Raw genomic sequence first — 15,380 nt, 5'->3', positions numbered from 1 at the left:
AAGGGTAGGGGAGATCAGTTGCGATTTTTCCCGCCAACAAAGTGTTGATGAGGGGGGGGGGCCGAAAGGCCCTTGTCCCCCCCCCCCCCCAGCAAACAACGAGAGAGAGATAGAAGGAAGGGAATGGGAAGGGAATGGGAAGGGAAAAGGAGAGAAAGTAAAGGAAATAAAGAGGAAGAATAAAAGAAGGGAAGATCAGTTACGATTTGTATCTTCTATCATCATTGTACAAATGCATTTATTCATTTATTATGTTATTCCTGTTTGATAACAATGACATGAATATACACTCACAACAGCAACAAAACAAAATACAGAAGGAAAATATTTTGCAGGCAGAAAGAAACGCAAAATGAATGATCATACATTTGCATTAAAATTGCATCGTTAGAATTATTCATATTGTCTTGTGAAATTGAATTAAATTTGAATTAAATCTATTTATTCACGGTAAAACTCACATCAGCCTGAAAAAAACTGCTTTTCAGCAAGTCCGTGTAAAAAAACATAAAACAGATCATAAATACGTATACATAAATAAATATATAGGAAAAACTACTTAAATATGACATACATGTACTAAATAACAAGCTAGCGCATCAATTAAAAATAACAAGCATAAATATATATGATATAAAACGTTTCATATGCATCAATTAGGAAGAACAAAATTAAGTAAGAAGCTAATAAATGAATAAAACGGACATAGATATGTCTTATAAAAAGTGTGATTTTAAGCAATAGGCATAGGCAGTAGCGTTTTTTTTTTTTTTTTTTTAAATGGGGGGGGGGGGGGGGGTCATCAAAAATCACACACATAAAGAAATTGAGGGGGGGTTCAACTGATAAAGTAAACAACCAGTCTTTTTCATTCTGGTTCTTAATGGTATAATACACAACTTGTAATCATATTATAGTTATCATATTACAGGTCAATAAAGTCTACTTTGAGAAACTTAATACCGAGCTCGACATCTTTATTGTATCACGTACGACACTGTTTTCACACAAAAATATTGAGGCTGATCCTATTGAGAAATGTTTATTGATTGTATTAACAAATACAAAATGGTTATTGATTTACAGTATCTGGCCATCTCAGATACATAACGGCCTATTTGATATGATCGCTGAGGAATAATATATGAACTCTTACGGCTCCTGCAAGAGCCGACGCGTCGGGCCGACGTATGTTATTAAAAGTGATAAGGATTCACAAAACTCAGTGTTTAGGGCGGGTTTCGAGGGAGTGACACCTACAGAAACTTAACCTAATTCATTACCGAACAAAATTTGAATTTAGAAAATTTAGCCATTATAATGCTATGTACGGACTTAAAAATTTCAGAAAGTTTTTCGGGCGGGATCGAGTGAAGGCCTGGTGAAAGTCCTCCTCTTCCCACGTTCTATACAAAATGTGGGTGTTATGTTTCGATATAATGATAAGCGTGGGAAATGCTTTTGCGCACTCTTACCCCCCCCCCCCCCCCCAACGAGACCAAGCGCCAGATACGCCACTGGTCACCAGTATCGTACTGATGGCTGGGGGGGGGGGGGGCTTGCCCCCGAATACAATTCAAACGTGGTTTATTTTTAATTCGATACCAGTGAAATTACATAATTTTTCGGGATTTATCCTCACTTCTTTAGTAAATTAATCATTTGTAAGCGTTTGTTGGAATATGACAAATTCCCAAATCTACAGTCTAGCCTCTAGGCAAAAAAAATACTTATTTCGATGGCTTTGAAAGTCTATGTATGCGCATGATGTTCACACTGTAGCAGAAACGTGGTGCACATTTGAAAGGTTGTCAAAGTGGAGCAAGGAGTTCAATTTAGCTCACCACCGAGATCCGCGCGAATAATTGGTTGGTGATCTATAATACTAATATCAGTTTTCGGCAATCAGAGAACAGATCGATCCACGCCCCTTAATTGTTAACCTTGATCAAAATCCTAATTTAGAGCGCATACTGTGTGTTTTATCTCTAAAGTTAAAAAAAAAAGGGGGGGGGGGGAAGAGACATGCCCTATTGTGTCCCCCACCCTTAATATTATTATTATTATTATTATTATTATTATTATATTATTATTATTATTATTATTATTATTATTATTATTATTATTATTATTATTATTATTATTATTATTATTTATTTATTATTTTTTTTTTTGGGGGGGGGGGGCTTGTCCACCTGACCACCCCCGGATTGACACCTATGCTTGTTGCTACATGCATATCGGGCAAGCCTCGGGCAAGCTTTCAGATTGTCAAGAATAACCTTTTATTGGAAACGTACGCATACGCATGGATTTTAATGTGTAAACCGGTCTATTTAATTGTTGCTTGTTTTGTATAATAGCTATTTCCGTAGCCTCTATAATGTAATACATCAAACTCAATGCATACGAAGGTCTTTCATAGGCCATTTTCGTAATGTAACCAAATTTAATGCATAGGCCTACGTCTTTGTCCGGGGTCTTTGTGAAGTGCCTCAATACAATTTATTTCATTCACCTGATAAGAATAATAGTATTTCAATAGACCATTTTCGTAATGTAACCAAATTTAATGCACAAGTCTTTGTGAAGTGCCTCAATACAAATTATTTCATTCACCTGATAAGAATAATAGTAATTCAATAGTCAGAATGCAAACTGCATATTTCAAGTGTTGCTAGGTAGGTCAAGCCATAATGTTTGTCCTACCTGGCAACAACTAATGTATGCAGTTCGAATTCTGTCTATTGAAATACTATTATTCTTATCAGGTGAATGAAATAATTTGGATTGAGGCACTTTACAAAGACTTATGCATTAAATTTGGTTGCATTACGAAAATGGCCTATTCGAACTGCATACATTAGTTGCTGCCAGGTAGAACAACATTATGGCTTGACCTACCTAGCAACAATTAATATATGCAGTTTGCATTCTGACTATTGAAATACTATTATTCTGATCAGGTGAATGAAATAATTTGTATTGAGGCACTTCACAAAGTCTTATGCATTAAATTTATTAACATTCCGAAAATGGCCTATTATGAAGCGCCTCGTTACGAATTATTTCATTCATCTGTTCCCGGCACCTGTTACGAATAATTTTATTTCAAAAGTCAGAATGCGAATTGCAAACGTGTTTTTCGGTACTTGGCAAGCCCTAATGTAATTTGTCCTACCTAGCAACAATTAATGTAGGCACTTCACAAAGACGTATGTATGCATTAGATTTGGTTACATTACGAAAATGGTCGATTGCAGTAAAATGTCAGAGTAGAATCTATGCCTTCAGACTATGGATAGGTTATATTAATTATTAAAGCCCTTATAACTCGATTCTAATTTCCCGTCGCCCGCCCGCGTAATGATTTACCGCCCGTGTTTGCGATCGACTCAATCTGAAAATAGTTTTCTTTTTTTTAGACTTAAAAAAAAAACAAACTTTTGTTGGAGCGACTTGTGTATTACCGTTGTGTGTTTTGGGGGAAAATTCCATGAAGCATTGTTTTTTTAATACTCATGTACCTTTACAGCTCAGTTTATGTAAAGTATGTTGTTACTAAAGGGGAAAAAAGTCAGTCAGTCACTCAATAGTGCCTGACTGTGAAGTCTAGAAAGTAAACGGGTTTCCTTGCATAATTTGGATAATAAGACACTGCTAACGGTTAAATTTCACAGATAGGATATACATCATATGGCATATTCATAATTCCTGCAATGTTCTACAGAATTTGATGTTGGCTGCAAATGGGAGTATGGGACATAGTACTGTTCTATTTGGATTTATAGCATGTATATGTGTGGTTTATTTTTACAATATTGATGTTTGTATTAATAAAAATAAACAAGATATGCGTATAATGCGATGTTCATACATGCATTAATTAAGTTAACAAACTGGAAATACACAGGTTTAACCAACAAAGGTGAATTAAATGTTCGTAAAAAGGAAATAATGAATAATGAATAATTAAACAGTTGCCCCACTATGAGCTGAAAAAAATGTGACGGGAAACTCGCAATCAAGTTTCATTGGCCAAATGGGTGGGAGATAAGGTGTGGCCTTGCGGCTGCTGGAGTAAGTTTGTTCGAGGGTACGTAGGGATCGAGGAGTCGTAGCACGTGATGACCAGTCTGAATAGTCTCCCGATGGCCTAATATGGTACCAAACCGGCCAGATATCCAGATTCATTGTCATCCAATATTAGTAATGGGGTACAACATCTCAACGTGAACGTTAAAGACGATTCCAAAGTGGATTCAGGTTATGACTGGGATGCTGACATGATGAGAGGAATTACATCATTTACAAGCATTGTTGGATGACGGTAACAATCAATAATTTCAATACAGTCGATTGTGAAAAGTGATGTACTCGTGTTTGATCTTGAGTGTGTGCGATACCAGCAGGCGATTGTTTGTGCAGGAGGCCGGAGGGTGATGGTGATGGTGGCATGGTGTACGTGCAGCTTTTGGCTCCAGTACATGAAGACACGTTTAAATCGAATGCCGGATAGGAACCAAAAGTTTTGTTAAAGCCACACTATACTTGTAGCTACTTGCTCCCTCTATAGTATATAGAAAACTTCCCCAATCGGTGCCTGTTGGTCCACCATGATCCTCTTTTTCTTATGTTATTGATTGAGAGCTGAATTTTTAATGAGCTATGTAGCCACCTGTCAGTGTCAGTGACCTTGCTGGGTGGTCTAATCCCTTCTGGCTGAACTGGTACAGCCAGCCTTTAAAAACAAGTAGGGGCCTACTAACGGCTCATTTTGCCATTGGTTGGTTTGAAACTTTGAAAGAATTAAAAAACATGATTTGTTCATTTTTATTTATTTATATTAGTTATTATTTATTGATGAATATTAATTAAATATTTCATCTTCAGGGTTTCGCATATATTTCATGCCACGTTTGTTGCACAGAGGGTGGGATCCTGGATTAGCAACCCAAAGTTTTAGTGACAAATACTAACAAACCAAGTCCAAAAATAATTTGTTTATTTTTTAAATATTTATATTTTATTTTGATAGTGATTAATATTTACATTTCCTTGCATCAAGCATGGGCGTAAATCCTTACGTAATACCTATTGTTCAGGGGGGGGGGATGAATGAATAGATCATCCCCCCCCCCTGAACAATAGGTATCAATTGCAGATTTACGCCCATGGCATCAAGAGTAGGCCTAGATCCTCAATGCGGCCCTAATTTAATATTTGATAGAAGGACTTGGCATGGTTATTTGGCCCCCCCCCCAAGCAAAATCCCTGCCATTCTGTCATACCTACATGTAACATACATATATATATACACAAACAGAGCACTCTGATAAGTGCCCATTTTCATCTCTGATAAGTGCCTCTTCACCTCTGATAATTGCCTTATTCAAATCTGAGAGGTATCTTTTTTATTTTGACAAATGCCCCTTTTCCTTCGTAGAAAGTGCCCCTTCCACTTTTAATAACTACTCCCTTTTTAACTCGGATAAGCAAACCTTATATTTTCACATGAGCCCCTTTTCCTTTCTAATAAGTGCCCCTTTTCCTGATAAATGCCCCCATTAAAAAAAGAGCCCCTTTCCCATCTCATAAAAGCCCCTTTTCATTTCTGGTAAATGACTTTTTTCAGGTACAAGAAGTTACTCCAGAGTCCATTTCACTTTGATTAAGTGCCCCCTTTACCTTTGATAAATCCCCGTAATAAAATCTAATTGGTGCCCCTTTTCTTTCAACTAATGCACATTTTCCTTTATTATGCCCCTTTTTTATTCTCATAAGGGCCCCTTTTCATATCTGGTCATTTCCTCTTTTCAGGTGCGATAAGTGCCCCTTTTCACCTCTGATAATTTCCCTTTTAACAATGGTACATGCCCCTTTTCCTTTCTAAAAAGGGACCTATCCCCTTTTCATAAATGCCCCTTTTCACCTCTTATAAATGCCCCTATCAATATCTGATGGGTGCCCCTTTTCTGTTGGCAAATGCCCATTTCCTAATCTTGGTGCCTTTTTTCATCCCTAGTGAGCGCCGCATTTTAAAGGTGTAAGAAGTGCCCCATTTTCACCCCTGATAATTACTCTTTGTACTTTGACACATGCTTCTTTTTTCTGATAAGTGTCATCTTTTCCTCTCACCATCAAATGCGCCCCTAATTTCAAGTGTACTACCGTATTTGCCGGCGTAAAGGCCGCAGTATTTTTGGAAGAGAAAATATCAAAAAGTTGGGGTGCGGCCTTTACGACGAAAGAGTAAAAAAAAAAAAAAAGTCAAAACCAGCACGAATTTGCACGTATGGGACTAGATCTACTAACGGTACAATAACTAGATTGTACAAGACATTTAAACACATCTTACCGACAGTTTTATCTTGCATTGTTGACATGAATACGAAAATAAATTGCTAAACCAACATTTACCGATAGATCTTGATCTAAGTTCGTGCCAATGCATTGCAAAAGTAAAGGAAGGGACCATTTAACGAAGCTGCCGCGAAGCATCCATTCAAAGTCGCCATTTTGTTTTTCCATTTCATGCAGTTTCGCATTACACCGTACATTGTGGTAGGGGTATCGGACACCAAATCTGCCCGCGATCACTTTTTGAGCTAAACTTCCGGTAAATTATAAGAATATTGATGAATTTGGTATCAGTTTGTAAAAAAAAATAGTGTTTTACAAGAAAATTACGATTATTTTGTTTTGTCCGTTGGGTTTTTTTTTTTTTTTTTTTTTTTTTTCCTCTTTGAAATGTCCAAGTTGGGGGTGCGGCCTATGCGGCGGTGCGGCCTTATCGCCGGCAAATACGGTAATTACCCTTTTGCTTCATCAGACAACTTGGATCAAGAAAAATCACCTAGAAAGTAACATGTAGAAATGTGATGACCTTTTTATTTGCTTGTCAAAGGTTTTATAAGCTTCACACTTGTCTCCTCCCCCTTCCCCACTGAAAGAGAATCGTTGATTTGTTTGTGTGTATAGTCGCCCGATTAGAATCTGAGAATAATTGTTTTAATTTTAACACCTAGCCTAGAAGTAATCAGTAAGTTGATAATAATGATACTAGTGATCAGTGGCATACGCAGGATTTTTCAAGGGGGGTGTTTAGAAATTGGATGGCATCATTAATGTGACCCCGCAAGGTAGCGAAGGAACTGAACAGAAGAGGGTGTTGGAGGGGGTTATTCACGTCTCGAATTTCGATATCCTAGCTTTAAAAAACCTCAGTTTTTCCTGCATGTTTTGTTCTTCAAGATTTAACAATCACCTCTCACCATGGACGAGAGCCTGGCAGAGCGACTTTAAAAGTGGGGGGGGGGGGGGGGAAGGGCACCAACAAAAAAGGGCACTTTCTGGAAAAAAAAGGGGGGGGGGCACGCACAAAGGGAAACCTCAAAGCAAAAATATACAATTTATAGACATTTTTAGGCCATATGATACCCCTACATTGTGATTAGATTATCAGGGATGATTTCATTGTTTGTTTTTCTCTGCACATGGTCCAAGATACTGCTTAACCCTTACTGTCTCGACATTTTCGGAGATTGCGCCGCAACCGCTTGGAATTTTGAATTGTCGTTTCATGACTTTTTTCCCTCAAGTCTTACGCACATTTTGATACCATTTTCGTTGAAATTGGATATACCTGTAAGGTGTTACATAACAATTAGTATGCGCATGTCATTAAAAAGTGCTATAATTGCATATATATTCATGTACAAGCAGAAATGTGAATACAGGTTTAGATTAGGACGATGTATTTCTTCCTAAGTGGGAGATATGAATTGATATCAAATTGCTTTTATATGTTTCTCAAAGTAACTTGATGTATTCACGAACAAAAGAATACATTAGAAATAAAACAACAATAAAATACATAAGAAAATAAAATGATGAATTTCGAACTTTTTTTCTTCAGAAAAACATTTTGAGATGAAGGAAACATTTATTCAATACATTTTCAAGATTATTCACAAGTCTACAGACAAATATGTTTTCTGTAAAATGCATAAAATTAGCATTTTGCATAAGTAATTAGGCTATGACGACAAAAATTTGCTTAGTAGGAAAAAACTAATTATACCATCTTGTTCCTGACGTAAATATCTACAAACATGCACATTTTTGTGTCCTTCGGACATTCAATGGCCGAGATCATAGTGGGGGGGGGGGCCTCCTTGCCCCCCCCCCCCAGTCAGTGAGGTGCTCAAAATAGCTCAGTACAGTAAGGGTTAAGCATCATACTTTGCAGTTGAGTCTGATGGTCTGAATATTTAATTTAAGATTTCAATTTTTTAATTTGTGAAGTCGCAAAGCGAAAAATTACATCTTATAAAGAGGGAGGAAAAATCCTAATCATGAAAGACTTAAAAGATCTTTATATAAGAAACAAAATCATAATAACTTAAAATGCAAGCGTAGTGAGCGAGCTTTGGGTGAAATGAAAGAAAAAGATGCTCTTAGTCGCTTTAAATTAAGAGTACATTTTAGGGTGAGAAGAAAAGGGGGCCCATATCCAAAGGGAAAAGGACACTTACTTAAAGAATTTACAAAATAAGCCATAACAAGTTTTGGGGAAGGATATTCGTGTGCATGTTGATAACGTCGGTCGATAACAGCACAGGAATCAACAACCCTCCCCTCACTATACCAACCTCAATTAGCTCATTGATTTATGAATTGATGTGAATATAGAGGGTGAATGTTGATGATGATGATGATGATGATGATGATGATGGTGACGACAAAAATGTTGAAGTTAATCATGATGAGGAAAGTTATGATAATAATCTTGATTAAATTAATATTATGATGATGCTGGTAACAAAGATAGAATGGGATGATTAATGACGATAATGAAGACATTTGATTGAGATTATGAAATGAGGACATTTTATTTGTAATAGGAAGACTAGTTTGTAGGGATTTATTTTGAACTCTTAAACTCCCCTTCATATCCATGATTCATCCCTTTCATTATCCCTCATTCACATTCACCCTTTTCATCCACTTTCCTTTCATATATCTATCTCTCTCTCTCTCTCTCTCTGATTGGTTCAATGTTCACCTGATGCAGTTAAGCTTAAAGTATAATTTACATATACTATGAATATTTAATATATACCCTTTGTTTATTGTTTATGTTTGAATATTCAAGATACTTTGTGATGTTGATTTATACTTGTATGTGACTTTATGAATATTAATTTGTTTCTTCTACTTTGCATGGAATGTATGTGGAATGCTACACAGAATGCAGTAATGTTTTTATACATTAAAACCTGGTCAGTTAGCCAGTAGTTATCAATCCTACAACATATCTGCTGGGCTGCCTCTGTGTTAAGAGTGCTAGGAATTATCTGTTAGAACTGCAACCCTATTATTAAGCAGGTGAAGGGCTAAGGAGCCCTCATTTAGCCCCCTGAGCCCCTCCCATTCTTTGCTTCTTGATTATGTCAAATAATCGATGATTTCTCGATGAAGGAGGGGGGGGGGGGGAGACATTTCCTCATTCAAAGGCCATCTCCGGCCTTCCTACATACATAGGTCACAGGCCCGTAACAAATAGAATTTTACTAGGGGTGCAGACATTACATGAGGCGGACTAGAAAAGTTTAAAGATTTGTGAGATCGCATTAAAGGCATCGTTTAACAACGTTCAATCTGAGATGCATGGCCCTAGAGCATGGCCCGAGCATTCACATCAAACAATGAAGAAAAAAATTTAGAAAGTTGAATATGTTGTGACTAAAAGGAATGCCTGTATGTAGTAATCTAAATGTAAACATTATATTGAGGAACCGAACAACATTACAAGCATATATCAATTAAAGAAATCTAGAACTTGCTCATTTAAGAATGTGTGCTACAATGATTATCTCATAAAAACAGTACAGGCCTAATAAGATTAATAAATGACCACTCAGTTTTTCTCTTCTCCTTGCAGTCTATTATGGAGTATCCACAAGACAACGGGCCGCCTGCCGCCGTAGGTCAATGTGAACGTGGGGCCGTGGGCGCTGGTAGCGCACTGGTGCCTGTGTAGGACAAGGGCCGGGGAGAGGTGTAAGTGGAAGACGAGACACCTCTCCCGCGTGTGCTACCAGCATCGAGATGTTTACACGGCGGAAGAGTGAGTACTCAAACAATAGGGTCGGACAAAACTATATAACCCAATAGGGGGTTTCTCAACAGCGATACAAGATTTTAAAAGTAGTCAACAGATCTTGATGGAAATTGTATGGAATTGTTGGTTGAATATATCCCCTAATCTTCATGTACATTTCAGAACTACAAGTTAAGATTGTTTTTTAAGGCTTTATTACAAACAACATCCAAGGAGAATAAGCGTATCTGTACCCTAAACATGTTGTGGCAAGTTGTCACAAGAATTCTCCTGCTTTACTAGAAAAAAGGGGTCATATCAAATAATTTTAGGGCATGGGAACGGTCCATTCTATTTTAAGCGATAGATTTTCAGAATTATTTGTTTTCTTCAGAAAATCGTAGAATTCATATTTAGTGTTTGTTGATTAAATCTTAATAATATATATTTGAACAGTTGAAAATGTAAAACATTATTTACTAAAAAAATAAAAAAATACTTGGTTTTGTTTCCTACATCACAGCTTGCGTTATAAGGATGAAAACTTCCTAAGTTGATGAAGTAATTACAGTTTCATGAAAATCTTTTTGAATATTTACTTTAAAAAAATTAGTTATTCATATGTTTTTGTTTTATCATACCGAAGGTGGCTTAGTCACTGTTATCCTTTAGGGCCCTGTGCATATAAATATGAAATTCAACACAATACATGAATGAGAAAATGAAACAACAACAAAATGTAACATTTCCATAAAAAAAACATTACAAAAGTATAATAAGAGCAAGTAATACGGACCAACAACGTTTGCAAAGTTTGTCATATAAATGTATCAATAAAAGTATGGGAAGAAGAAATTTAAGTTGACTTAATAATTTTGTACTTTTGAATGAGAGCGGTGTCAAATGATGTCATATGATCAACAGCACAAGGTGGAAGTTTATTATATAGCTCCCTCTCAAGGTCATGATATTAATTAAGCTATAAAACAATGTTTCTTGACTAAAATCGATTGATTAGCTATTTCCGTTTGGAAATTATATATCACAACTACATATTCTGAGATTTTCATGGTCAAGATATTAATTAAGCTATAAAACAATGTTTCTTGACTAAATCAATTGATTAGCTGTTTCCGTTTGGACATTTTATCACAACTACATATTCTGAGATTTTCATGGTCTTAGCTATTGTACGGCCGTAGGCGCTATTTGAAATTTATCAAAATCTACCGGGAGCACCGGTAAATTTTTATATTTAATTTTTCTTGAAAGCGGAAATGTTTTAGGGGCTAAATTTTATAGTGCTTATAATACATCCACAGAGGCATCCAAATATATCAAAATTGTAAAGAATCACTATCCACCCATGTTTCTTATCAAGAGAGTTTTTCAGCTTATACATGTATTTTGAAATATTTTGAAATCTGAATGATCAGTTTAATAATTTCACAGACATATTGGCTGCAAATACACTTTCACCTCATTTGGTCTCTTTTATGTACATCATTTAGATTTTAGGAACAGAGTGTCAATTATTTCTTGATGCATAAGTCAAGAGATCACAGGAATATGAATTACCAATGCAGTGATTACAAAATGAACATATACCAAACAACCATTTAGCAAACTAATTAGAAATTGTTCAAAGAATTATTAAAGAGCAATTCCATATATTACATTTACTAGAAAGATATGATATGATTTTTGTATAGGCACACTTTGATAATAATATATATTCCATAACTTATTTTTGTATTTCGATATTTCATGTTATCATTGTGAACAGATTACTGAAATATAACTGAAATATTTTAGTCATTCATTTGTCTTGATCATTCGATTAAGTATATTAAGTGTATTAACTATATCTTACATGTATTTTCATCATACTAGGATTATACAGATGATAAATCGCCGACGCCCACGCTGCCAGGCTATGACCCTTAAAGGGCTACGGTGCTCAAGAGATTCAACAAGGCAGTTTGTTCTGCATTATTGCACACAGCATTGTAAGTATATTGCATAAAATGGAAGTAGAATCATTGCCAATAAGAAAGTTTGTATTTTGCACAACTTCAGTATATTCTGATGATCTAATTATTGACAACATACAATGGTATGCACTTCTTGACATTTCAAGTTTCAAGTTTTATTGGTCCACATTTTACAGAAAATATAGACATACATATGAAATACAAAATTATACAATACAACTATAGTATAAATAACCACATCTCAATGATTCTCAATTCATAGAATGTGAGGAACCTATTGAAGCATAGCTGAGGAATGGAAAGAGTCCCTCAGGAATAGCAGGAGGGCTAGGAGAGAAAGTACATCGTTATCGAAGGTAAGTGCTTATTTGAGAAGAGTAAGGATCATGAAAAGTGGTAGTAAATGACATATCTATATCAGTGCATCAAAAATTGATTAGTTTTAGATTGATTGAGAGCTCGTCATGTGACCAGAAATATTTTAACCATTTTAAGGTTGCTCTGAAAAGGTACTAATTGGAAAATACTATTAGGGAGTTGAAATTTTTTGTTGTTGGTAATTTTTTAATTTTTAATTTAAACATTTCATCAAAATGTTTACATTTCTAAACTTGTATAAATTTGTTTAAATAAAAAAAGAAGTTAAAATGTTAGAAATTATAATTTTAACAATTTTTCTTTTCTTCTTAAATACATTTTGTTGCTGTTTATACAGGATTTAAAAAACAAAAATAATATACCCTAGCTGTCTTCTTTTCAAGGTACTGGTTAAAACTATGGGCCTCAGTGACTATTTTCTTTGGCCATAGTTTTAACCAGAACTTATCAGAACAGTGTATATTTGTATTATATCTATAATAGTGTCTATCTATCTATCTAGCATTGCACAGTAATTCATCAAATATACATAAATCATATCTTGAGCATTGAGTAGTAACAGTAATTAAGTAAATTTACACATTTTATATTCTAATAAGTTAAAAGAATGAAAGGACATTGTTGAAGCATACCAAAATCCTTACTCTATGGTTAAATTATCATAATAAAGTTATAGCCATGTTCAGACAGGGGCTTCCTAGTCTGCGTAAGTTAATCCCTGCAGCAGTAAATATCCCATAAATATTTGACTTACACCATTAGTTGACCATATCCTCTTACTCGGACCAGCTTGCCTCGATTAAGGTAATACGACCTTCCACTGACCCAGTCTTACTCAGCGTATCTTCTAGTAGTCAGGGGCGGATCCAGGAAGTTCCAAAGGGCGGGGGGGGGGGGGGGGGGGGGGCTTCCATGCAAATTTTTCTCCGTCAGGGGAAGAAAAAAAATCTTTGTCAAATGGCAAGAGTGTCCTTCTAGAGCCAAAATTGCCCAATGTGGTAATATACAGTGCCCTGTCATGGTCAAAAAATTATTCTTCAATTCCAGCAAAGTGCCCCTCTGAAGCCAATATTGTGTTTTTTTCAAGTTGCCTCGTTAGGGGTGAAATATGCATAATCAAGGGGGCAAAAGGGCCCTTTTAGAGCCAAAATTGCTCTTTTTGATTACTAAAAGGGAGGGTTGAGTTCTGGGAAGGGTAAGAAAGTTCTAATAATCTAATTGAGAAATTTGATTAAAGTATTATAACATAAACAAACTTAGGATGAATTGTTTTGAAGGGGTCTATCAAATAGTGTAATTTTTAGCCACATAATACGCTTTCAAGGTGGTCCCTTATCATTACACATTATACTATTATCTTTTTTATTTTTTATTGTGATAAAACACAGCAGTAAATCACAATTTTCCCAAAAATTTATATTGATTAATCTTGTGTCATTACAAATAGGTTGGAAGATAAAATGGACAATTTCCTGACCCTTTCCAGAACTCAATACCTCCCCCCTAAAGGAAAGTAAATAAATGATTTTGATGAACAAGGCTCAAGCAAAGACCAAGGTCTTTGAACCCACATCGGTTTGTGCAGACGCAGAATAACTTTGCGTCATGAAATAATTTATTTTAATTTTCTTTTTTTAATACGAATAAACACGCTAACTGGTTTATTCAGGTATCCTTTGGAACTTCTTATCCAATCAATGCTAATTCTTTAAAAAATGTGATTTTTTGTTTGTTTTGTTTGCATTTTAATTTGTTCAGCGGGAATTCCAGGTATCTCTCTCTCTCTGTTAGGGGGCATTTATCCCCCAAACCCCCCCCCCCCTGTACGTGCATGCTTGCTAGCTTGGCTGGTGGATGTACCAAAATAAATACCTACAAAGTCACACAGTTTTTATAATCATTGTAGGCTGTCATTCATCTCCCTATTACCCATCTCTCTCTCTCCCTCTCTCTGTTTGTCTGTCTCTCTATCTTTATCTCTCTCTCTCCCTCTCTCTCTCTCTCTCTCCCTCTCTCTGTTTGTCTGTCTCTCTATCTTTATCTCTCTCTCTCATTCTCTCTACCTTGCTTCATCTTTCTCCTACTGCCTCCACATCTCTTTCATCAATGGGTACCCATCAATTTTCTTTGAAGATGTCTATTCATCTACCTGGACATCTACCTTGCAGATAACCTCCTCCTCCTTACTGAGCAGTTCATCTCACAACATTCAAGAGAAGCCCGCCAGCCAAACAGACTCATCATCCCTGTTCAGCTCATCTCACAAGCAAACGACATTCAAGAGAAGCCCGCCAGCCAAACGGACCCATCATCCCCGTTCAGCTCATCTCACAAGCAAACGACATTCAAGAGAAGCCCGCCAGCCAAACGGACCCATCATCCCCGTTCAGCTCATCTCACAAGCAAACGACATTCAAGAGAAGCCCGCCAGCCAAACAGACCCATCATCCCCGTTCAGCTCATGTCACAAGCAAACAACATTCAAGAGTAGCCCGGCAGCCAAACAGACTCATCATCCCCGTTCAGTTCATCTCACAAGCAAACAACATTCAAGAGTAGCCCGGCAGCCAAACAGACTCATCATCCCCGTTCAGTTCATCTCACAAGCAAACAACATTCAAGAGTAGCCCGGCAGCCAAACAGACTCATCATCCCTGTTCAGTTCATCTCACAAGCAAACAACATTCAAGAGAAGCCCGCCAGCCAAACAGACTCATCATCCCGTTCAGTTCATCTCACAAGCAAACAACATTCAAAAGAAGTCCGCCAGCCAAACAGACTCATCATCCCTGTTCAGTTCATCTCACAAGCAAACAACATTCAAGAGAAGCCCGCCAGCCAAACAGACTCCTCATCCCCGTTCAGTTCATCTCACAAGCAAACAACATTCAAGAGTAGCCCGG

The 15,380-nt window shown here is 36.5% G+C and overlaps 1 long non-coding RNA gene across 2 annotated transcripts; it reads left to right on the top strand.

Annotated features, from left to right (window-relative positions):
- The first annotated feature begins 4,167 nt into the window (after positions 1 to 4,167).
- Positions 4,168 to 14,923, top strand: LOC115925557. Of its 2 annotated transcripts, none has more exons than XR_004064794.1 (5): positions 4,168 to 4,330; positions 9,947 to 10,132; positions 11,999 to 12,114; positions 12,362 to 12,455; positions 14,646 to 14,923. It is a non-coding gene; the product is annotated as an uncharacterized LOC115925557 (long non-coding RNA). The 2 variants fall into 2 exon arrangements; XR_004064793.1 differs by having other exon boundaries at positions 14,611 to 14,923.
- Positions 14,924 to 15,380: the final 457 nt, after the last annotated feature.

The sequence above is a fragment of the Strongylocentrotus purpuratus genome, unplaced genomic scaffold (genome assembly GCF_000002235.5).
Source record: "Strongylocentrotus purpuratus isolate Spur 01 unplaced genomic scaffold, Spur_5.0 spur5_scaffold_18, whole genome shotgun sequence".
Taxonomy (NCBI): Eukaryota; Metazoa; Echinodermata; class Echinoidea; order Camarodonta; family Strongylocentrotidae; genus Strongylocentrotus; species Strongylocentrotus purpuratus.
The sequence above is the reverse complement of the archived record's forward strand: the minus strand, read 5'-3'. Positions and strand labels throughout refer to the sequence as shown.